At 38.2% G+C, this 27,054-nt stretch overlaps 1 protein-coding gene across 4 annotated transcripts in view; it reads right to left on the reverse strand.

Moving 5' to 3' along the window:
* erbb4a (erb-b2 receptor tyrosine kinase 4a) overlaps positions 1-27,054 on the reverse strand; it is a 201,640-nt gene that overhangs the window by 160,490 nt on the left and 14,096 nt on the right. Inside the window, exon 2 of one of the 4 annotated variants that reach the window (XM_058775173.1) lies at positions 13,274-13,328. The exons of the other annotated variants lie outside the window; for them this stretch is intronic. The gene's annotated coding sequence lies outside the window, so the exon portion shown is untranslated. The remainder of the gene's footprint in view (positions 1-13,273; positions 13,329-27,054) is intronic. 4 annotated transcript variants of the gene reach the window in all.

Below are 27,054 nucleotides of genomic sequence, written 5' to 3' on the forward strand. Positions count from 1 at the left end.
ATTGTTCAAGGAACTGGGTGAAAATGTGTCATTATTAATGAATAACCTGAAACGGTAATAAATAATAATACAATTATAATAATAATAATAATAATAAAAGATGTTGGTGTTTCATTGCAACTACAGTTAATTTCAGCTGGAAACCGCAATTAATTGTATGTATAGGTATATTTTTGGAGTTTTGTAAAAATGTAGCTAGTAGGCACATTGTTCCCACTTAACACTAAAGGTTTCATTAGCCTTCGTTGTGACTAGGCTACTATTTTGTCCAGACATGGCCCCAAGAACTATCATAAAAAACAATATATGTTCAGTTCTGGACTATATTAAATCAACATTCAAAACACTTAACATACTGTATATTAGATTTTCAAGTTATGACAAATGATGGTGCTTGCATGTTGCTAAGCAAACACAATGCATAAAAATATATCACAGAAAAGTTATTACTTTTCAGATGCAATGCAATTCTACAATACAATTTGGGCTGCAGACAACTATACATGTAAACCGTTTTTTTCCAAATGGTGCTCAAAGAAAATTAAAAGTGTTTTAACCCAGTATTTTGAATGAAAAATCCAAAGTCTCCAAATTCCAAGTTTTCTCAATGTTTCAGTATTTCCACAACTAATCCAATGCTTTGGCCACAAAAATCTCTGAGCTTAACATTTAAGAATTCACAAGTAACCTAAGATGGTTGCCCATATTAATGTGGCCTTTTTTAAAGGTGCGTAGAGCTGGGTATAAACACAAACATGGTTGCCAGGAGTTGTAAGCCTGTCACATGATGGTTGGCCAAAGGTATTGTCACAGTGAGATAAAAATGGCAAGTCATCGTGAGTGCACTATAGTTAACCAAGCCTAATATATTTACCTCATCCCAAAGAGCGCCTGACAAGGCAGCTGACACTTGGAGAACAGGGATAAAATGTTGTTACTAATTTCATATCCTAAAATGGTGCATTAGAGAATGTCTTCTCCCATACTTTAAAAAGACACTAGTTGAGTTACAGGCAATCTGAAACAATATTCAATTAACTTGCTTCTATTTATAACCAAGTCCATAATAAGGAGGTTGAATATGAGCAAAGTAACTGGTGCATACCGAGACAAACTAGAAAAAGAAATGTCTTTGCTTCCTCCAAAGAGTCACATAAACACTTTCTCCATCAACGAGAAGCCCTAGTGATTTACTCATTCATGCCATAATATCACGTTGAGAGCAATTTGCTGCTAGTATTACTGGTATGTTAGAGGATAATTTATCAGGGAATGATGTATATTCATGGCCCGCTGTGAAGCACATCAAACATTCCTGGCTTCTCCATGTTATTGCTTTGACAATCAAACCTCATCTTCAGGACAGGCTATTTATTGAGCGCTATTGTGCTAGATGTAAATATCCTCTCTCAATGGCATATCAAATATCTTGTTTGTGTTGAGGTGTTGTTGTGGTTGTCATGGAACAAGAAGTTGCTCTTGTGCACTAGGGGTACATGGGAAAGCCGGGTTGCATTAGCGATGAATGCTGTTTTCGTCCATGAAAACCCCAGCGCATAGCAACACCATTTGATAAAAGCATACAAAACCGCTTAAGACATCACGAGACTCGCTCTCATGTTGCACATACTGTAGGATTTACCTTCATTACTCAAATATGAATAACATTCAAAAGCCTTGTTTCTTAAAATCATATACTTGCCGGTATCGACTTACTTCCATTGTGCTGGTTTGTGGTTCATTAGCACGCAGCAGGAGGTTAAGTTAGTCAATATCCTCAACAAACACTCTCTGCTGAGTAGTTAGGGGCAATTTAGAAACTTCAAGCATGAAAAGGAGGAATCTTTGCTCATTAATTAGCCAAGAATAATGGGAGAAGCTTTGAAACACAGCTATTAAAAATAATAATAAAAAGATTTTGCTTGCTATTTTCTCATAAAACTCCATTTATCAACCATCATTTACTGGGCAGGTAATAAAAGTGATAGTGAGCCAAATATAAAGCCATTCCAAACAGTAGGCAGCATAGTCCCAGAATGTATTCAGATGAGGGTCCATTAAAAAAATTATATATATACATCCAATATGGTGAAAAAGCAAAAAACTTATCAAATATAGTTCATACAGTAAAAGTATATTTATGTAAATTAATAAAAATGGTATAATTATTGCTGTTCTGCTGTGTTTTGTTTCATGCTCATTACTATGGAAGCCCATTTTGGCTATGGAATACCAAAAAAAATGGGGGGAGATGAAAAGACAATTACCGTTTTTTTTTTTTTTATTCCAGACACAATACATTATGGTAGTTTATGCTTATTCTCACTGATTACATATTGGCAAAAATAATAATAATAATAATAATAATATCTGTGAGATTATACATCACGGAAAAACATAAAAATATATGCATCTATAAGGATCCTTTTCCCAGTATATGTATGTGTATATATACATATATATATATATATATATATCCTGGGAAAATGATTATTCAGTTGAATAAAATATAACCATAAACACAGCACTGTTTTTTGAACTTTTTATTTATCAAAGAATCCTGAAAATAAGCATCACAACTGTTTTCAACAATGGTAATAATGAGCAATATTTCTTGAGCAGAAAATCAGCATATTGGAATGATTTCAGAAGGATCATGTGACACTAAAGACTGGAGTAATGGCTTTTTTTTTTTTGTTTGTTTGTTTTTTCTTATGTGCTTTGTTTTTGTGTCATTAACTTGGAATCAATCGTGACTCTAACATTGTCTGCTTACTAAAAAATGAGATTTGTATTAGGATTTACATAGACTGTATAGATTTATTATTTACTATTTACAAAGTCAATCAGATCATAGCATTGCTGTATAGTATCTTGCTCAGACGGACACATAACAGTGGATCGGTGTGTTCTTAAACCCCTGGGACAAAGTCAACATTATTTTTTAGAAGTATGTGAAGGTCCAGGTGTAACACAGAGGCAACACCACAATATCAAGAGGTTTGTCGTGGTCACGACCTCTGTCTCACTTATCTTGTTCACCGAAGAGAAAGATACACAGCTCGGAAAATAACGACAGTGAATCTCTCAGGTCAGGATGAATGTTTCTGTAGTCAATATACTGTAGATAAAATAAACCTTAAAAGCAATATAATGTATATGATTTCTGTGCCACTAACATCACCAATATCTAGTAGTATATGTGGTGAAATCTTCCTATTAGCATTCAAAGTCATCTCAATGGCAGTATTTCGACTGGCATCTGGCACGCTGAAAGTACTTGCCCTGCCTGCTTAGTTTTCAAAAAGAATAATTTGATATTTCATCAGGTCTACCTGCCCCTGTAGCAGTCACATAAACATCTTCACAAAGGCATCTTTGTCATCTGCAAAAGGCGGCACGTGCCTCCCAGCAAACCACTGAGCTTTTCTCAACACTACAAAGACAACATCCATTTTTATTTCCCTTCTGGTGTACATTCATGCTGAATTTGAAAATGTATAAGATGCCTTGGTGAAAAAGCATCTGCCAGCAGCACATATATATACACAAACACAAAAGCAATACAGAGTCAAATAAAAATGAAAATATGTTTTATTCACCAAACAAAATCTCAAACACTTTAAAGCATGATAAGACTGTCAGACCAAATGCATCACCCCCCTCTGCAAAATATTTCCAATCACCTACTACACTATAACAACCGTTTCATGGACATCTTGTAGGCAGGTAATTGTTGTGACCTCTTTTTATAGCCTACTGACCTGGAATAAACCTCCTAATGTTGATCTGCAGAGATGATCTGATGTCTACTATCATGAGCACAAAACCAAAGTCGGCATGAAACAGCATTACATTAGTATCACTGAGATACTTTTATAGATTTATATTAATATAACTTGATATTAATATTTATATTTTTTCATATGTCTATATAGTTTTTATTGTTTTATATTTAGGTTAGCTGAAATAAAATAAGTACATATATATATTTTTTAAATATTTTATTTCAGTTAAAGTTGATTTTACTTTAAGCAATAAAAAAAATTACATTGCAATCGTCTTTTCTTCAATATTGTGATGTAATATGCGACTGAATGGCTACTTGAACAAGAAAAAATTTAGATTTCATTGCAATGGTGAGAAGTTGATGTTTTTGATTAAATATGGGTACATTTAAAAAATTATGTGCACAGATAAGTCATTTACAACTGCAATATTTAATTAAACAATATAGGAATTATCAATTTTGATTTGGTATTTTTAAAGTGGTTGAAAACAGCTTTGCTCTCTTTTATATTACAAATGCAGTTCCCTGTCTGTCGGTCTCTACGAGTTATGTCGTGACGACATTAGGGGATTCACTTGGGAGCCTCAATCACCTCTGACTTTAAGAGAAAACGCCAATAAATATTGGCTAGTGGATTTTGCATACGTGTATAAATAGGCGACAGGTGCATCCACTCATCAGATTTTTTGTGGATGAGAAGAGTGCTAATCTCCACAAAGCCTTTCAACCTCTTTATTTTGTTCCTGGTTGCCGTTACAGTGCAGTCAATGCTGGGGCGCGGCTCACAACCGTGCTCTGCCCCGGTGCCTTTCTTCCCGGAGGTGCATGAGGAGCTGACGAATTTGCGGATGGCCCCTTTCACGGCCAGAAGCCACTCGTCTCCCTCCTCCGTCCTCACTACCCTCGATGGCGGGGCGGCTAGGAGGTACGAGGATGTTCCCCAGGTGGAGAGAGCGGTTGCGGTGCACTTGTGCCCGCAAAACTCCGCCACTTGGAGAAATCGTCTGCGTCTCCCATCCAAAGCCTGTAAAGTGACGGCCACTCTCGCAGCCAAAGCTTACAGTGCAGCGGGCCAGGCTACCTCTGCCTTGCATGCCATGGCTATCCTGCAGGTACACCAAGCCAAGGCTCTAAAACAAATGCACGAGGGTAGTACCGACCTGGGGTTGATGCAGGAGCTGCACACGGCGACTGACTTCGTCCTCCAGGCGACAAAAGTCACGGTGTCGTCCCTCTAGAAGGCGATGTCCACTCTCGTGGTCTAAGAGCGCCATCTCTGGCTCAACCTGGCAGAGATGAAGGACGTCGACAAAGCACGTTTTCTCGACGCTCCCATCTCCCAGGCTGGGCTGTTTGGCAACACTGTCAAGGTCTTTGCCCAGCAGTTCTCAGCAGTGCAGAAGCAGGCTGAGGCGATCCAGCACATCCTGCCCCGGCGGGATGCTCCATCGGCCACCGCTGCCTCAAGGGCCAGGCCCCAGTCTGCTCGTTGCCGTGGGCACCCTCCTGTGTCCTCCTGAGCTGCTCCACCGCATGCCGAATTGACACCTAGGCCGGCGCGTCGAGACTCTCGCAGGAATGTGGCGCCCCCCACGTCCCAGCCGGCCCCCAAGTCCTCCAGGAAGTCGACGAAATGCCCATGACACGGGCAACCCGGAGATGTGGAGTTTTGCTCTTTCCCAGGAGACGACAAGGACAGCGTCACTCCTTCCCCCGGAGGAGGGCCGGGCGGTGAATCCTTGGTTTCTTTTTGTTTCTGTTCCACCTTCTGAAAGAAAGAGCAATTTCCTTTTCCTCCGGGTTCTCAGGTTCGCGGGTTGACAGTGTGAGACGCGCTGCCTCCTCACTCTCTCCCGTGACCCATCTTGCCAGCAGCCAAGAGAGTGCGGCTGGGGGATGCAGTGCCTCCCCACACACCTCTAGCCAGTCCCTCCAGGGACTCAGGGAGTTCTGCGAGGATGGGTCAGAACGCAGTGCCTTCTGTACCATCCAGCCCTACTCCCCTTCGCTGCACCACTGCGGGTATGTCGGTTGTTCCTTTGGTGCCACTTGCACGGTATCTGGGGGCGTGGCTTGCGCTGCCCAGCCCGTGCATCAGGATCCTCAACTATCTCGACGACTGGCTCATTCTGGCCCGGTCGCGAGAGCAGTTGTGTGGTCACAGGGACCTTATGCTCCGGCACCTCAGCCAGTTGGGGCTTCAGGTCAACTGGGAAAAGAGCAAGCTCTCCCCTGTGCAGAGAATCTCGTTTGGAGTTAGACTCCAAAGTATGAGTATGACGGCATGTCTCACGGATGAGCGCCCAATCAGTGCTGGACTGCCTGAGTTCCTTCAGAGGCAGGACGGTGGTTCCGCTGAAACAGTTTCATAGGCTCCTGGGGCATATGGCATCCGCAGCCACAGTCACGCCACTCGGGTTGCTTCATATGAGACCACTTCAGCACTGGTTGCACTCACGAGTCCCGAGATGGGCATGGCACCGCGGTACACATCGTGTGACCATCACGCAATCGTGTCACCGCTCTACGCAAGTATGCGTTTCCCGCAGTGAGCCTTCTCGCACAGACTCTGTGCAAGGTCAGGGAGGACAAGGAGCAGGTCCTGTTGGTGGCGCAGTATTGGCCCACCTGGACCTGGTTTCCGGAACTCATGCTCCTCACGACAGCCCCTCCTTGGCACATTCCTCTGAGGAAGGACCTCCTTTCTCAGGGGCTCGGCACCATATGGCACCCACATCCAGATCTGTGGAACCTCCTTGTGTGGCTCCTGGACGGGACGCGGCAGACTTGAGTGGCCTGCCACAGGCTGTGGTAGACACATCACTCAGTCTAGAGCTCCTTCAACTAGGCAAGCCTATACATTGAAGTGAACTCTGTTCACGAACTGGTGTTCTTCTCGCCGAGAAGACCCACGAAGATGCACGATTGGAGTAGTGCTTTCATTCCTGCAAGAGAGGTTGGAGCATAGGCTGTCACCCTCCACCTTGAAAGTGTATATGACTGCTATCACAGCCCATCACGATGCAGTGGACGGCCGATCCCTGTGAAAGCACGATCTCACTGTGAGGTTCCTGAGGGGTGCCAGGAGATTAAATCCTCCTAGGTCACCCTTGTTGCCCTCCTGGGATCTCTCTATCATCCTGGCTGGATTTCAGAGGGGTCCCTTTGAGCTGCTGGACTCAGTTGAGTTGAAGTTCCTGTCCGCTAAGACAGTGCTCCTGACCGCACTCACTTCCATCAAGAGGGTCGGGGACCTCCAAGCATTTTCGGTGAGTGAAGAGTGCCTTGTGTTCGGGCCTGCCTACTCTCACGTTGTCCTGAGACCCCGGCCTGGATATGTGCCCAAGGTTCCCACCATGCCCTTCCGCGATCAGGTGGTGAACCAGCAAGCACTGCCTTCGGAGGAGGCAGATCGAGCCTTGCCGTTGCTGTGTCCCATAAGAGCGCTGTGCATATACGTGGACCGCACCCGGAGCTTTAGAAGCTCTGAGCAGCTCTTCATCTTCATCTTCATGCTACATACAGGTGAGTGGGCCTGTACAAACCACCTGTAGTAGCACACTCTCCTCTCCTATGCGCACTAGACACTTTTCACACACACTGCTGTCCCACAAAAGACTCAGTAATATACGTATGTTTACATGCTCATGCACTACAAATCATCTTGCACTGTTCCCCAGCCAGCTGCTTGACTCACAATGTTTCTCTTTGCACATGTACAGTACTTATCTGAAGCATTCGTATAGTTTGTATAAGTTTATGTATAGATAAATCTTTTATATATATATAGTATATTTATAGTCAAAATCTATCAGTAGGATATTTGTGTATAGGTTTATACTGTTTTTACTTCATTGTTGTATGCCTGTATTTATGTAGCGCCGTGGTCCTGTGAGGCACGGCATTTCGTTCCACTGTATGCCCCCACATGTAGTGGAATGACAATAAAGCTCAACTTGACTTGACTCTTCGTCTGCCACGGAGGTCAGCAGAAAGGGAAGGTTGTCTCCAAGCAGAGGTTGGCCCACTGGATAGTGGATGCCATTGCCTTGGCGTACCAATCCCAAGGCAAGCCGTGCCCCCTGAGGGTGAGGGCTCACCCACACGGAGTGTTGCCTCCACCTATGCGTTGGTGCACGGCGCCTCTCTGACAGACATCTGTAGAGCTGCGGGCTAGGCGACACCGAACACCTTTGCGAGGTTTTACAGTCTCTGCGTTGAGCCAGTTTCTTCCCGTGTGTTGGGTAACAGGTAAGTGGCAGGAAGAGCTGGCCGGTGTTGCTGTGCCATTCCCCCTCACCCGAGGATGCGAGCGCCTTTTTCCTCCTCCAGTAAAGTTCCCTGGACAGTGAACCCTGGTGGAGTTCCTGGCGGCGCAGTCTGACACCAGGCCCAGTACTGGTGTTAGCTTGCCCGGGTCTGGTCAGCCCCTATACAGGGCTAGATGTCTATATGGCTTGATTCCCTACGGGTAATCCCATGTGTGTATTCTTCCATGGTAAGACAGAGCACTTTGTCAGGCTCTGCTGACAGCTATCCTCCCTACTCCTAGGTAGGACCTGCCTCAGAGTCCCATTCCATATGTAATACTGCCCCAGGCAGGGTCAGTCCATATCAGTATCTCCACATGTCACCTCCCTTCAGGCAGGATGTGGCCTCTGTAGCGCCCTTCTCCGGAAGGCTCGCTTCCCCGTCATTACTGCCAAGCTGTAACAACAAATAGGAAAGACTTGAAGCTATCTTTCTGAAGGTCGGAATCCCTTATGTTAATTAAGAAATTATGTGGGGAAAGGAACAGCGGTTTGGCTATCTCCAGCAGTGATGTACTCACCTCTGGTCCCTGTGGGTACCAAGGTCAGCGAATTTGCGCTGGGGCGATGGGAAGGTCACGACCTTTGCATGGCATTTGTCTGTCACGCACTTGCTTGTCAACATTTGCACGCCTAAGGTTGTGACGGGGTTCAGGTTGTGGCACTTTCCATGGACTCCTAATGTCGTCACGACATAACTAGTAGTGACCGACAGATAGGGAACGTCTCGGTTACGTACGTAACCCTCGTTCCCTGATGGAGGGAACGGAGACGTTATGTCCCAATGCCACAATCTTGAAGCATCGCTGGTTTCCAGGGACACGGTCTCAGCTCCTCAACAGAAAACCTGATGAGTGGATGCACTTGTCGCCTATTTATACCCGTATGCACGGGGAGTGGCTCAGGTATGCAAATCCACTAGCCAATATTTATTGGCGTTTTCTCTTAAAGTCAGAGGTGATTGGGGCTACCAAGTGAATCCCCTAATGTCGTCACGACATAACGTCTCCGTTCCCTCCATCAGGGAACGAGGGTTATGTACGTAACCGAGACATTACCAATGAGAAACAAAAATGGTTTTATTGCCTAATATGTGAAGTGCCATCAAGATTTTGTTTTATTTTTTATTTTTTTATTCTCTAATTCTTTAGAAATTATCTATGTACTGGTGCTTTAAAAACAAATCCCTGATCTGAAGAACTTTATTTTCTCCAAACAACCATAAAGGCAACTCAAGTGCTTCTTTCTCTCTTTTGTCCATGTTACAGATCCATTAAAGAAATACGTGGTTCAAGGTTGGATTAGGTCCAGAATAACATCTCTACTATGTAAACATTTCAAAACAACATTTCAGCTTTTCTGAGTGATAATACTAGATTGCTTCAGTATTATGATCAACAAAACTGTCTGCACTATACAGTGGCTCCAGCCACTTTATTGTCCCTGTCCTTCTAAAATAATAAAATAATCTGTGAAAGACCCCTTACTACACACCGATACATATTACTGACTGATCTATCTTTATCACACCTTACATCTCTCCTTTTTGAGTCCAGATGAGCTGAAGATCTAGAGCAGTGGGTCTCATACTACTGAATATTTTCATAACAGCCGTAACACAACAGCTTATTCCACCCACAAATCAATTTTCGCACTCTGCTAATGTTGCAAAAAGGCCTAACCAAGCATCAATAACTGTGTTAGTATGGCAATCTTAAAAATAAACGTTCTTTATTGGCATCTATAGTTCCATGAAGAACCTTCAACATCCAAGACACCTTTTACATTGTTGGTGGAAAAAAAGTTCTTCAGATTATTGAAATGTTCTTCACACAATAAGTAAGTAAATAAATAAATGTTTCACTCTTAAAAAATAAAAGTTCTTTATTGTCATCCATAGGTTCTACAAAAAACCTTTAGCATAGAACCTTGTTCCAAAGTTCTTTTTGTTTTTTTTTGTTTTTTAGGGGTTCAAGCACGTGGTGCATTGAAACCTTATTGTAATTGTAAGAATTTTTTTATTATTATTTTTCTCCGGTAAAACTGATTGTGCAGCCCAAACCGTAAGGCCTAGAGAGCTGAAACTTGGTCAGATCATAGTAGTATTGCTCACTACTCAGATACAAAGGCTGGCCCAATCGGCCTAACGGGGGCACTACAGAGCAAAAAACTAAAATTTCAGACATTTTTGGCCATAGCTCGTACACCTATATCCCAAACCTACTTTTGCAAACTAGTCCTAGGTTTTTCACCCGATCGGAGCCAAACCACTTCAGAAATTTTCTCTGGACACTGAATATCAATAATTATCAAAAAAAGTTGAAATTCCGATTTTTGCACAAAACAGTACGGCAAAAAGCATCTATGCTAACGTTAGCCAAAAGTTATTTGAAACATAACACCAAATTCGGTACACGTGTATAAGCTCAATCTTTTGTCAAATAAAAAAAATCTGCCACTTGGTGGCGCTATAAGACTGAAAAAACATAAAAACAGATATAACTAGGCAACCGTTGGTCCGATCAACTTGAAAATTGGTATGCAGCATCTTGGTCCAAAGTGTCTATGAAGACATTCGCGTATCTCAAAAAACATGGCCGCCACTGGCCAAACAAGTTTAAGCACCTATAAAACAAGGTTAACAGAGGTCGAAACTCGGTGGGCGTGTTCAACTCATGGCCCTAAAGGTGTGTAAAAATTTTGAAAGAAATTGCCCACTAGTTGGCGCTAACAAGATTTTTGGCTTCTTTAATCACGTGTTGTTGTACACATCCACACAATATGCATATCATTTGATAGATCTCTTCATACTGCACAACTTCTCTGGACTCTCTAGATCAATAACTATCAAAACATTTTTGAATTTTGTTCTTTGGTTACCTTGTTCATTTAATATTCACAAATATGTTAAAATCCTACTTTTGTGAACTAGCCCTAGGTTTTTCGCTCAATCTCGATCAAACCACTACAGAACAATTCTCTGGACTCTCTAGATCAATAATTATAAAAAAAAAAATCCTTTGGTTAGGTTTAGCGGGGTCATTTAGAAAAGGGGCTTGGCTACATGTACCCAAATGCCTATAAAACCTAAACGAAAACTCAAAACTTTACGAAACTTGGTGAAAACGTGTCAGATGACTCTTAACAAGAATGCAGAGATGCATGGGGATTGGACTATAAAAACACAGAATTGCTATAGGAAGTGACCTCAAATTGCAATAAAATGTTCATAATATTTATACACTACATCTTCATATCATACGATAGATCTTCTCATTCTGAACAACTTTGCCTCTAGGATTGCTGCTGTCAATCAAACTGTATAAAAAGTATTTGAGATTATTTTAAAAAACTACTTTTGTGAACTAGCCCTCAGTTTTTTAACTCAAAATCAATAAAATTAGCGCAGTACTATTCTCTAGACTCTCTAGGTCAATAATTATCAAAGAAATGTTGAACGTTTGCATTTGAACAACTATAAACCGGTCACTTCATAAGGTGTTCTTTACATAGTGTACCCAAAGGCCTATTAATACTAAAAGAAAGCCCAAAAATTCTCAAAACGGTGTAGAATGATGCATAATTTCAATCTAAACAAGCATGCAAAACATAAGAGAGATTGGGCAAAAAATAACACTATCATAGCTATAAAGGTTAAAAACAGTGTTGTATGACAAATTGCAATTTATAACCACTAGATGGCAGCGGAAGACCACTATTGGGCTTATTAAACTCTAAACCAGTACTGTCCATAGGATTCCTTATGGATTAATGCTTAAACATTATAAAATCGCTGTTATATCATTTTAAATCTCATTGAGTCAAAGTTTACCATTTTGTTCATACAGACATATCAGTTTTTACAATTTTGCCAGATTATGATTACAGTGAAACCTGAAAATGAAAATGACTCTTAAAAAGAGAAGACCTACAATAGGTTTTGTGTCACCTATCACTTATTTCAAATATCTATATCTGCAACAAAATGTGTGTGCATGTATGTGTGTCTGTGTGTAAATATGCTTATTGAGTATTAATAAGCTAGTTTAATCATTTAATTTCAGTGTGTGTATGTGAGCCTATTCTCCATTTTGGATGTGTTTAACTGTCAGCCATACATCCACGTTGGCCAAGACCACCTTAAAGGCCTTAATGTGCTTGAAGCCCGGTAATCACTGCTTGCAGCTATATACAGTATATATATATATATTTTTATTTTTTTTTTTTTTTTTTTAAGATGCTCTTCACACTAAGAAAAAAATGGTTCTTTGGGGAAGCAAAAAATGGTTCCTCTATGGCATAAATCCCCCTTTTGGAACTTTTATTGTTAAGGGTGGTTAAAATTAATTGTATTTGTTGGTAAGTTGAGAGCCCTGATCCGAAGCTTCTCTAAACTCTCTTGATTCTACAAAGCTATGAACGGTGAAAGGCAAAGCCCAGGGGGAATGTCAGACTTCAGGATGTTCGCCTAGTCGTAACTCCCTCCAATGACTCATTATAGATTTTGCTAATGTTAGCGCTCACTCGATCTCTCTGAAGGAGTCAAAAGAGACTTGGTGCTATTTAAAGAGGTTGTTCAAATAGTAAAAGTCTAATCTTTACAAATACAACTGTAAAGCACTCTATTGAAGTTCAGTGCTGTATTATATGTTTGTATATGTGTGTATTCAAGTCTGTAGACTGCAAAATGCACCTACTGCATAAACACATGCAAAACACACAGGCAAGCCAATCTTTATCAACTTATTCAAGATTTATTCTTTATCCTATAAGGTATTTACTCAATGATGGAGCACATCTGTTTATTCGGGGGTAACCTATCTTTGCGTGCTGCATGACTAATATCAGATTATGAATATGATTCACTCTGGGGAAATGGGAACGGCTACAAAAGGCACACTGAATATGTAAGAGCCGCATCAAATTATCAGATACATTTTGCTAAAGGACACAGGTATTAGTCACAGCTATTGTGACAGCGAGGGAATATCTAATTCAGACCTCACCAGGAAACATTCATAGAGTAAGCACAAAAATGTTAAAAAAAACTAGACATTATGAATGATATGGAAGCCTTTTTCCACTTCAAAAAAAAAAAGTCACAGTTCTCACATTTGCCAGTTTATATCTAACAACATGATTTCTTATTACCGTTTAACTTATCTCAGATTACCTGTTTTACTTTTTACTCCGAGGTGGAAATGGGCTGATGTATCTGTACTGCTTTCCTGAAGCAAAAAAAACAAAACAAAAAAAAGATCAACACTAATCTATTTTAATAACACTCCTTTTGGAAAGCGAAATTCTTTTATCCACCCATATCTGCTCAACTCCGTGCACCATTTTCAAAGCTGTGTAATATTTTAAAGCTTTTATACTCTTTTCTACCTCTGTAGGAAAGGCGAGGGGGATCTGGGGATCGATTCTAAGGCGATACGGGGTATGTGGTGGACATTTCCAGAGTCCTGACCCAACTGCACATGGGAGGTAATTCTGTTACTCAGAAGAAAGGCTCAAAGGTCACTGACTGATCAATACTACACGCTTACATCTTACACTTAAGCACCTGAGAAAACACAGCTACTGCAGTTTTTGTACCATTTTTCTATATGTACAGGCTTAAGAGACTGTAAAGTTTTAATGCACCCATGTGGATAATGTCAGTTCATACTGGTGTGCTGACCACAATAAACTGCATAAACCACCTCTTATAACAACATACCACAGTATTACCTTGCTTTTGACCCTTTTGACATGAGGGCTGTACCAAAAGCCAGATAGCTAAATTACACATATGCCTTCTTTTGGCCAAAGGAAAAATTGCATTCATGGAATCATTCCTGTCTCTCTCTCTGTGTGTGTCTGTGTGTGTGTGTGTGTCCGTCCATCATTTGCTAACTTGATTGGCTTGCCAAGTTTTGTAACGAGGCTAATGTTGTTAATACAGTACTGTTAAATAGCTGTCTCACTGAAAGAACTAACTTTATAGTTACTAACTAGATCACCACAGAAATGAATCCCTATAAAGGAGCTGAATTTAATAAGGAAACATGGATGTTTACCAAGTTTCCTCAATAAATTGCTAGTATTAATGCTAATTAAACAAATTCCCCATGTGAACGGAACAAACCTCACTTGGTGGACTGCAGCTCTACCTAATTAAATTAATCCGCCTTTATTAAAAAGGCAAAGCTTCCAAAATTCTCTCAACACTCCAAGGAAATGAGAGCAAACAATGCCGTTCCTCTAATGTTGCAAAGTTAAAAGACTTTGACGACATAATCAAACAGCATTCTATATTTTTCCAAGTCATCAGGAGGTCAAGTGAATGCTCAAGTGAATGAACAGTCACCCAGATACATCCATCTTTTAATACTCGAGTATGGAGAAATGGAAATAGTTATTCTGTTAAACATTAAAAGAAGATTCAAGACCACACTGGACCCTCTTGACATTCATTGTATTCACATTTTTTAAACAATCCGAATTTCACAAAATAAATAAAGTTCTAATGACATAAGGGTGATTTTTTTTCTTTCATTTTTACTAAAGCTAAAAAAATATTAGAATTGCATATACAATAAAAACAGAAATATGGTTTTTACACATATATATATATATGTATTGTATGTATATAATATTATACATGCATCTTTACTGTTACTTTTGATAATGCATTTTGCATTTAGTCGTATTAATTACTGACACTAAACTTTTTAACAGTACTGTGTGGATATAATATATTTGTTAGTATTTTCCCAAATGGCCTAATATAAGCCTAAAACACAAATTGTAGTGATGACAAACAATGGCAGGCGTCATTAGACACTCAGAATGCAAGATGCCCTGAGGTGAGTCGCTCAACTCTGAAAAGGCCTGTACACGCACCAATAACCGCATAACTGTCCCAGTAACTTTATATAGTTAAAATTCATGGTTATGAAAACATTGTTCAACTGTCCCCGATGGAGAACACCACCTGGCTAGCGGCACATAGCTAATTCAAGTTCGAGACTCCTGCATTAAGCAGTCTTGCTTATTTCAACTGACAGCAAATCCATCATTTCTAACACAAGAGCTTTAGCATTATGTTGGCGTGTCAAAGCTGTAGGACAGATATTGATGCTGGAGGGGAAGCATCTGTATCATAACAAATTTCCAGGGTGTTATGAAATTGTTGAGTCACCAAACACAACATGATTAAAGAAAAATGAAAACGAGTGCTTGGATTATTGCAGGCTGATTTGCCTAACTAGGCTGTGTATTGTGTTACATAAATGAGTCTGATCTGAATAAGCAAACAATTTCAAAGATGGCAAAATGTCCTAAAAGGCAAATGAAAACATTGGAGGAAATGTGATGTGTGAGATCTTAGCCTGTTGTTTAACCATAGCAGACAAAAACCTCCATACTGTCAGTCACAGTTCTTTCTCATGACAATATTGAATTTGGCATCATTCTGAAGGAAGTAAGAGACTTTCATGACTCCCTAAGAGACCTGATTAGCTGAGAAAACCCTGCATAATTCACTCAAGCTCCACTCTTTCTACTTTCCTCAGGGTCAGCGATCGGAGAAGAGTCGTTGGAAGTCTGGATAACAGTTCAACAACAGCTGTGAATGCATTTATTCACCCTTATATGCTGTTCAATTAAGCTCTCAAATCTCATTTGCACTTCCACATAGGAAAACTTTCTGCAAAGTGACTGTAAAAAGGCTTCAGAATCACTTATGTCAAACCTGGAGTGACATGTATACATACCAGGTATTAATGAGTATTTAACTAGTATTTTTGACATGTTTTATAGTTACAAAAAAATTGAAACATTTATTTATTTAAACACACAACCTCCTAAAACAATTATTCCAAGAAAATAATTACTAAGATAAATAAAGTGAGTGGTATTTAGGAGTTTGGGCAACCATAAAGCATTCTTCTACATTACCTTTTTTACGTTTTTAAGGTCTCTTATGCTCACCAAAAATACACTAAAAACAGTAATTTTGTACAATATTATTACAATTTAAAATAACTGTTTTCTATATTAATACGTGTTAAAATGTAATTTACTCCTGTCATGGAAACGCTGAATTTTCAGCAGCCATTACTCCAGTCTTCAGTGTAACATGATCCTTTAGAACTCAGTCTAATGTGCTGATTTCCAGTTCAATAAACATTTCTTAATATTATCAATGTAGAAATCAGTTGAACTATTTAATATTCTTGTGGAAACTGTGATACATTGTTTTTTTCAGGATTCTTTGATTACTAGAAAATTAAAAAGAAAAGCTTTCTTTCAAACAATTCTTACTACCCCAAACTTTTGAATGGTAGTGTGTATAAAGCTTTTCATGACTTAACATTACTTAGTGTACCTTGTAATGAAATATAAGTTCAAGAAAGACTTCATGAGACTCACAAAGAATAAGACATTAAAAGCACAAATAAGGCAAGTTGAGGCCAAGCAGAACAAAAACATCAGCTCTGTTTGACCAGAGCCTCATGGTCGTTTGATGTTGCTCACAAGTGTCTCAAATGTTGCGACAATGCGAAAGCAGCGTTTACCATGGCATAGCAGAAGCAAAACACAAACTGAGAGAATGTTATATTGATGGATGGATGAAGTGACAGGACACAGTAGGTGTAGACACATACAGTCTCTTTCTCTTCCCTCTCCGGCTTTGACACATAAAGTATGTCAGATGACAGAGAGAGTGTGTCGATGTGTTGCAATGAACCCACTGAGCCTCCATTATTATGCCCATAAATCTTGAGCCGGATCCGCAAACACACTGTGGCGAGGACATTCGTGTGCTTGCTTTTATTGTGCCGCTTTCTATTCGTGTGGAGCTCAGGTGTTTAATACAGCCTCAAAGTATCAGGAAAAAACTGTACAATATTCCTCTGAACATATGAGACCGTCCGTTATTTTGTTGAGTGCTACATTTGTACGCACATTCAACATTTGGCTCCCTAAACTTCACATCGCAATTTTGGGAGGGCATTTGTGGCGCAAAGGCCACTTCTGTGTTGGCTCCCTGTAACTCCATTCATCTTAAACGGGATAAAAGCACCTCCTTGGGAAATGTTGAAGAGATTTATGAGTCTCTGAGCGGTCGACACTGTGGTTAATAGCCAATTCAGCATCTGGTGAACTGAACACCGGCATAGCACAATAAGAAAAAAAAAAAAGAAAAAAAAAAAGCTGCTCTCTAGTTTTAATTAAATGCAACCAAGCCTTATTGGAAAATGTGTCTCTGCCTACATGTCTACAAAACTCCAAAAATGTACTTGTACTGTACATATAATTCACTGCGGTTTCCAGCTGAAATGAAGACTAGTGGCAATAAAACACCAACAACCTTTATCTCACAAATTACAAGTACAGGACAGATTGATAATTAATAGTGTCTTATTTTGTGTGTTTCCAATATGTTAGGACCTCAAAACACTTTTTCCATAGTGTATGATTTGAAAAATAACATCACATACCCGGCTCCCTATGTATGGCTTTTCTGATGTCGTAAACTTGCTCGTTAGCTCACCCGGTACAGCATGCACTATGAGTCCCACGAAACATGTGTCACAAGTCATTCCACAAAATAGCTCAAAGACTTGTAGAAGCGAGCTAAAATAGCATGGTTGCTTTTGTTTTTATTTCACATTTGTTTTTGTTAACACTATCGGTTAGGTTTAGGGTAGGGTTTAGTGTAGGTGGTTTGTTATTTTCAAGAATTAACCTTTTAGGGCCACTCACTGGACATTTCATTTCCAAAGAGCCACAATATGCACACAGTAATAAAACGTTACCAGATTCACATACATCAGTTTCATATTAAACTGAACATTCTTTAAGCACCACTCACTGGACATTTCACTTTGAAAATGTCACTAAATATACGAGAACCAACATATTATCATGTTGCCACAGGCATGTTTCTCCAATGAGCCTGGGTTGATTAAATGACAGTGGGTGCTAGATTATAAACCTGAGATTTAACCTACACAGCCACACTGTGAAAACATGCTAATAATGAGATCTAATGTTAAACCAGCTGAGATTAGATTGCACCATCTACCTCCATGTCATCCCAACATTATTTGAACTCTCAAATCACATCAATCTTTCGTAGAAATGTTGGATGAATCTCATGAACGTGCAGGTCATGAATTAGGTTTTAAAAGGCACGAGTGAGGAAATCTGATGATGCTAAAAAAACAGGCTAAGTTCTCTTTAGGCAAACCAATTTCCCTTATTTGATTTGAAGTTAAATGCACCTGTACGTGTTTCTGTGAGATTCACCCAAACGTAGATCCTGTTATACTTCATTCTGCTCCTGTTAGCAATGTATCACAATGATAGAGAGCATGTTCTGTTTAGCTGCCCTTTTTAAAGTGCAATGCAGCCCCATGAGGATGCTAGACAAACAGCGCAAGCGAAATTGAAACGGCACCATTTCGCTCAATAGACAGCGTGGCTGGGAAATGACATGATAAAGGGGGATAGGACGACTCTTGTGACTGCTTGGCAGAAACAGATAGCATGCTAACAATGTTGATTTCCTGTCCCTCTCTGCAGCACTATGTCAGCACATTTGTTGGTCCTGCCTCTAATTAAAACGTAGCCGTCAGTAAAGACCTAGTGCTTGTTTACCCCTATTGAAATTAGCAGCCCTGCTGCCCAGGGGACCGTACGTCACGGACACATTTAGCCAACACAGGTCCAATTAGGAGCCTGTTTAACGCTAACAGCATTGAGCTTCTCTGATACACTGGCTCTAAGAACAAGAGTCCTAGTGAGACACTAGAGAATAAAAAGACACTAGAAAAGAGAGTCTGCTCATAGTGTGCTGGAGTTTGGGTATGTGCTAGTGCTAAAATTAGCATCAGTGAATTTGTATGAAATAGAAACATTGTGCATGTCTTCAGCATGTGTATTTTAAGACATATTGTAAGGCAAATCCCCGATAGCACACCTCTGCAATATGGCGTTAATAAGTTCACTGCCGGAAGCAGCACATAAAAATAGAGCACAAAGCTTTTCGGATGATGCATTCTTATCTAAACTCCTCTGTGATGTACATACATCAAAATGTAATGATACTGTTGTAAAACTCAAAGAGGCATAACATGATATTTAGTTTTCCAAAATGTATGCAATATTAGATAAATATCTTTACTTTCTGCTAATGCCATTTTGATGCACCTCAAAAAAAAAAAAAAAAAAATGCTGATGATTTTGAGGGTTTTTAAATGCATCAAAAACCTGTTAAGGTTTAGCAATTGCAAACAAGTGTAATCAAAGCTTAAAGGAATTGCTTACCCTCATGTCATTCTCGAACTGTATGATTTTCTTTTCTGTGGAACACAAAAGGACAAATTTCCAAAAAACAAAAACAAAAAAATAAATAAATAATGCGGTTATAATAATTAATAACTTTCATGCTTCAAAAAGGATGTAAACGCACCATAAAAGTATAGTAAAAGTAGTCTGTGTGACGCATGCATTATTTTTTCAAGTATTTTGAAGCCATAAGCCGGTGTATATTTTACAGCTTATAAATGCATATTTCATTAAGTGATATAATATAAATATACCAATGTACTTGAAGCACCAAAATAAAAACAAACATAAAATGTGCATAATAACGCAGGTGGTAAGATACAAAGTTATATCATGAATGTGGCAAAACACTAATGTACATAAAAAATAAATAAATAAATAAATTATATATATATAAACAAAATGTAATCATGTGATTTGCCACTCAGAGACTTCTGGGAATGTCATTTTACAATTTGTTCATGATTAATATATGGTAATTTATCATTTTCAACTTGCAAAAAAAAAAACATGATAGTATTTTGTTTTTAATTATTATTATTATTGTATAATACTGCCAACATTTACGATGTTTTTTGTTTGTTTGTTTGTTTGTTTTTACTGTATATGGTAAGGTAACTTTTAACAAATTAACAGATTTTTACTGTAGTATTTTTCAGGTTTTATTTCTGCAAAAAATACAAAAAAATAAAATAAAATACAGTGTAGCTTTGATATATCAATAGTTATATTAATCAAGTTACACTGGACAGTTTATGCACATTTTAGTCTGTTTTTCACACAAAGTTAGTATATGACTGTGAATTTGACTTTTAAAATGGGGAGTTGTATGAACCACTATAATATTACTTATGTGTCCTTTTTAAAGATTATTGAAAGCCCTACAGGGACTAATTGCATGGAAAAGAACAAAGTACAAATGTTCAACAAGAAATAAAGACATATGGGTTTGCAATGACATGTGTTGCTCATTCCTTTAAGAGTTAAATATTATAACATAACACTTATGGTGGTATAATATAATAAATGTGCAAACAATGAGTATAATCATTTCTAATCCAGCTGACAAGTGCAGAATTAGAAACCAATAAATACTCAGGGATTAAATACATTAAACTAATTTTCCATTAAGGAAATGTAAAGATGCATTATTGGCATTTACAGTGTAGCGTTTGGACCAATTAGACACACATCTATTTGTTAACAAATAATCTCTTATTCCCCCTCACCCAACCAAAAGGCCAACTATGAGGGTCTGTGGACCCTTCCACCGAAATGCATCTAACACCTAAGAAAGGCAGAACAGGCGTCTGGTTCCATGGCAACCAATCTGATAACACAAGTTTTATTGCTCAAAGGAACGCGGGTAGAGCAACACACACTTAATTTCCCCTTAGGAAAATGGACTCTTCTCTAATTAATTCATAGAAAAACCTTTCTGTGAATGAACACACATATCCTTCAGGTCATTGCGTATATTATTACTGTTCTTGTATATGTTCTTGTGTATTGTATCCTGTTTTATGCATGCTTATGATCGATCACTAGTTAATATTACCTCACTTATACCATGTTTGGTCTCTATCAATTCGTCTTCGGATGATCTAATTGAGAGTGTATATTATATCTTTAATAGTTTGTATATCAACTTCCAATCCAGTTAATATGCAAATTACCATGCTTGGAGACAAAGAGTCATAAACTTTCCCTCCAAAAGTTCAAGACACCATTGGCTCTTTGACACCCCAGAGGTGTGACCTCTATATCAGATAAAGCTCTCACATCAGTGACGCCTACGCAGTCTACGTGAGCTAGAACTCTTCTGGACCCTTAGGTTTTTGTGCCAGGCCTTGCGGCCTTGACTTTCCATTCAACCAAGGATCCTCGGATCTCAGCAGATCTCTTTCTTAACTCTTTTTCCCTTTCTACCTGGGAAGAAACTGCCAATTACCACCGAGCCAGAATAACATCTTTTGGAGCTCATCACCCTTCGAACCCGGAAGAACTTGACGAACTCCAACACCACCAAACCACCAAACCATCAGAACTTTCATCCGAGACTGCATCCAGACACTCGTTCAACGAACAAAGGCAATGCAAGTATCGTACATTTAACTAAACTAAACAGAGGTTTAGTATAAGTTATAGACCCCGTTATAAACGGCGCTGATGGTTTTACTCAGGTGGTTAAATGACTCTGTCCATAACTGCATTCTCTGGTTTCTCTAATGGCTTCATTCATCCACTTTAGCTCCCCTTTGTATGTACATGTGAGTGTATGTTTATTCGTTTGTTTGTTTAGATTAGTTATGCGTGTTAGCGTTTAGTTAAAAAAAGTTGTGTGCACAAATTACATGAGTTTCTGGTTCTGCCTTGCAAATTAATGTCCCTTTACGATTTTGACCCTCGCTACATGCTCGAATGCATTAATAGGAAAGTATATTCTGTGGCCAAGGAAATATCCTTTCTTAGAGTTGATATGAACTTACACTGAATGTTCGCTGGACGAACAGATCAGTTGATGGCAATTTAATTCTGCTACAGTTATTACTGTCAGCAGATATAAATAATTGTAAGTAATCATAATTAATTGTAATTATTTATATACATTTCCCTTTTGAGCTAGATTTGTTACATTAGTATTTGATGCTGGAGTTACTATTCAAAAATCAGACATAATACTCAAGAAACAGGAAAATGAGCTCTGAATACCCACGAATCAGTGATCATTATATAACAATACACTCATATATGCAATTAGGACATTTCTAATGCTCTATCTATATATATATATATATATATATATATATATATATTTTTTTTTTTTTTTTTAAAGCAATCTAGTTAGCGTAGAAACTTCCTCTGGTTTAGTAGTAATGAGGAAAAAAAAAAAAAAAAAAAAAAATCACAAAAGCCTCCAATCTTCTCCCTGCAGGTCGGTACACAATCAATAACTCCCCTCTGGACTCACAAACTTCCAATTAAGCAGAATGGAGGTAAAGTCTGCTGGGGCTCAATTCTTACTAGCTGATTTTAGACCTCCAACCAGGTAGCATAAAACTAATACACAGTAAAAGAAAACCACCAGGGTCAAAATATAAATAAAATAAAAAAAACACAGAGAACTGATGATACATCACAAAGCAAGCTGCATGTTCGCTCTGTAGCTTTATAAAGTTTCATTCATTTTAGCAGATTAGTTTGCTTAGATGGTTTGCATCAATTAAATGATGAAAAAAAAGATTCAGATTCATAACTCATAAGTATTCCTAGAAGACCCTGAACAACATAGTGTTCTTTTTTGTTTATAATTCCAGCATTTCCCTAGAGTTATAGTCCAACGTACTTCCTTACAGTCAAGTGATTCATAAGCCCTTTGCAAATCAGTTTGAATTAATCATTAAAAGGAAGAGGTTTAATTGAACTATTTGTTAGTGAATGAGACATTAGAAAATGTTTAAAATGGGAAACAACATAGTACACAGTGCTATATATATTGTACAACATAGCCATCAAGACCAACTCACACATTAAAACACTCAAAACCTGTTAAAACAAATTTAAAATAAAACAAAACACCTATTAGTGTTCTCTACCCCTTTATGATTAATCTAGGAACAAATAAAATAAGACCTTATTAAAAGCTGCATGTGCTCAGTGAAAATTAATTTGTGATAAATGGAACACACATGGATTTTGGATTTTTGGAAATGGATTTTTTTTCAGCTTGTTTTCATCATTATGAGTTCATAGTGAGCTGCTTTAAAGATAAAGATATAAGAATCTCTTTTAAAAACTACATTTTAACACTAACTTGTTTTACCAAATGAAACATAAATTCGGTTAAGCCCACCAATGACATTCCAGTATTCTGAAATAGCCTACTCATTTCTATAAAATGGGCAAATGCTCATTGCATAAAAGTGCATGAAAGCAAAGGTCACCAAAAAAGTAATTCTGACTGATGATATGAGAATGATAAAGCGTATAGGTCATCTTTCGCTTTTTGTGTTCCTCATTCCTCCGAACACCTTCATTTGCTCATTGGATTTGTTAAAATCGTGTGAGCAGTACTTTAACACTAGTCACGGAGTGGCAATGATATAAAACCATTTCAGCACCATGAGAAATACTAAGTGTTTTTGATAGGACAATCAAGAAAAATACACAAATATAAATGAGTTAAAAAGAACTGCAGTTGACTATCAACTTGTTTGTCTCATGCTGTGCAAAAATCAGAGCACTTTTGAAGAACTTGGTGTTTCACGCTGGGCTGCAGATTAAAAGTAAAGATCAATGCGGCTTCAGTTTAAGATGTTTGCGCAGGAACTAGACTGATAGAACTGATTTGCATGAACATTCAAAATGCAAGCATAAATATTTAAAATATGCTGCAAGTGTACGTGTTTAAGGGTTTCAATACAGAAAAACGAACATCCCCTATACTGAAAACATGACAAATTATATAACATACAAGCAGAAGTCACTTTCCAAACATACAGAATGCTTTTGTGTCACCGAATGTTCTTTTTTTTAATGATTAGAGGCACAAATTCCATGTTTTCTTCTTATGAGCACTATTATATACACTCACCCATGATGCATTTGATGAAAAAATACAGTCAAAATCATTACAATTTAAAATAACTTATTTTAAATATATTTTAAAATGTAATTGATTTCTGTGATGGAAAAGCTGAATTTTCAGCATCATTACTCTAGTCGTCAGTGTCACATGATCCTTCAGAAATCAGTCTAATATGCTGATTTGCTGCCCTAGAAACATTTCTTGTTATTATCAATGTAGAAAATGGTTAATATTTTGTTTTGTTGAAACTGCAATACCTTTCATTTTTTCAGGATTCTTTGATGAATAGTTTTTCTTTTTTTTCTTTTTTTCTTTTTGATAATGTAAAAGTGTTTAATCTCACTTTTGATCAATTTAATCCATTTCTTTCAGACAGAAAAAAAAAAAAAAACACTAAACAATATATTGTTGTTGCTGTGATAAACATCACTACAACAGTGTTTCCCCATAAGACTGGGCTAATATAAGGCCTAATATAATTTAGAGAAATATTCTTCAAGGTATTTGCCTTTCTAATGCACAAATAATTTGTGTTCTTAATGTGTACTATTTGTGTGGGTAGTGCATAACTGAATGTGGATTTCTTAAGGGGAAATACAAAAACAAAGGGGGAAAAAGTGGCTCTGAAAGAATTTGGCTAATTAGTTAGGTGAATTACCCGAACAGCACAGAATAATAAGTAAACGGTCTTATGTGGTGTGACGGTTCTCGCCGGTGACAGTGCACTGATTCATCATAGGTAGAATTAACAATATGAGGGCTTATCTGACAGATTGCTCATGTTGACTGGCCTGTTTTATGCTGCCTTATGAAAGCTGCGAAGCCCAGCTGCGTTCACCCCACTGTACCCCGCGTCTCTATCGCTGGCGTTTCAGGCCGTGCATATGAAACCTGCACTGATAAGGAGGCACAAATAGTTTGCAGGCACATCAAACATGTGTTGTGTTTCTTACACAAACACACACAGGACGCCTTTGAATTACAGCTTAATTAAGAATGTAATTAAATTCTCTGTTGGATTGTAGTTGCTGCTGTGTCAGACCTGATTTGCCCAGTTTCCTTCAATCCTCCAAACACACACTCACAAAAGCATGCATGTATACTTAGCTAAATAGGGAAATAATATTGACTTCTATTGTTTTTATATAAAGTTAACTATAATTAGACTAACCCAACACTACAATATTAAAATAATTAAAACCAAAATGTCCTTTTTCCAACAGAGGACATTCAGGAAGTTTCTGTCAGATTTAGTTAAATTGTTCCTAAATTATAGTAAACCTGCACACAAACACAGATTTATACCAAGGGTTGGAGGAGAAAATAAATAAATGCTGTAAAATAATTAATGCATTATCTTTTTAGCTGCTTCAGACATAAGCATTTTAGCAAATGTTATTTATTTATCTATCTATCCATCCATCCTTTTTTAGCTGTCAATTATATCAGCCAATCTCTTTTTTAAATGTCACAAAATGTTTTCCTTTAAAAAGGATTGACATTACTTAATTGTGACATAACAATTAAAACATACATTTTCATTGTCATAATGTATTGTATTAAACCGTATTAAACTGTAGTAATAAGAAACTAATGAGAATTAGTTTTCTTCCTTTAAAAAAAAAAAAAAGAAATGTCCTGACACATCACTGATTCTGAATTTAAGAATCAAATTTGCTTAATTATCATAAAAATAATGTCACAGTGCAAAAACAATAACTGGTCACAAAAAAAGGGGGTTGATTTGTTCATTTCTGTGACCTGGGTAAGATTTTCATGAGATTTAGGCTCAAATACAATGAGAATGGCTTGTGTAATTACAGTCTAATTAAACAATTAATATTAATGTGATTAATGACCTTAAGCGTTAGAGGTTGTCTGGTGTGATGGGGCATTAAACTATTTCATGACCTTCCTCTGTCAAGCTCAGCTGCTCAGTTCATTCTAGTGTCTCGCAGAAGACCACCTCCATGAAAGTGTCGGTTAGTGCTTGTGATTCATTTGATCCTGCCCAGCTAGACCTGATAAATGACCTGGAGAAGCTCTTGAGCAGAACCATTACTGTGAATATCCCAGCACCCACAGTTAAGGTTTAAATCTTAGACCTCTTTAAATGAAGCCAAGCAGGCTAAGTACTGTGGATGAACTAGAGAAAGTAGAAGAAAAGCTTGAATCTATGAAAGTACATCACACCAATTAAAAAGGACAATGGAATATATTTATGGGCCAAGAAGCAAAAATGTACACTGACACCCATTGTACTGTATCTGTTAATTATAGAAGTCTTCTGCTGTTGAATTTGGTGGCAGCCCAGAAAACTATGAGGAAAAAAAAGTGATATTATAGAATGATTAGAACTATGATATTAGAATGATTTCTGAAGGATGTTACATAAAAAAAAAGTTACAGAGTTACATGACAGGTTCTGAAAAATCACCTGACCAAATTTGGATTCAACCTCTTAAACCGTTTAGCACCACATACTTCCCATTTGCACTTACATTTGAACTAAATGGTTCAAATGTAATTGTAATGCAAGTGTAAATGTAATGCAATGCAATTATCTTTTCAACCGGCAAATGCTACTTGCACACCATTCATCACTCTCAGAAGAAAAAAGATCTAAAAGTCACTGGGATGGTACCTTTTCAGTAAAATGTACCATTTAGGTACTAATATGCATTCTTTATGGGTAAACTAAACCGTTTTAGGCCCTATTCTGTAAGATAAGCATCCCAAACAGTGTCAAAAAAAACATGGCCTTTTTGGAGGATTATTAACTTCTCTTTAGATCTTCAGGCACTACATTTAGCTGCATTTTAATGAAAAATCACAAGCTTTTCAAGAGGAAACAAACAGTCAAACTGCGCTCATGATTACGCACATTAAATCAAATCCCTCTCTTCTTACTTTAATAACTCATGCAGGGATGAAAAACTATCCCTCGGGGCGAGGTGAAACAATGGTGGATCGGTTACAAAGGAGAAACGGAGGGAGAGAGAGCTCAAAGACTAATTTTAGCT

This window comes from Onychostoma macrolepis, chromosome 01 (genome assembly GCF_012432095.1).
Source record: "Onychostoma macrolepis isolate SWU-2019 chromosome 01, ASM1243209v1, whole genome shotgun sequence".
Classification (NCBI taxonomy): Eukaryota; Metazoa; Chordata; class Actinopteri; order Cypriniformes; family Cyprinidae; genus Onychostoma; species Onychostoma macrolepis.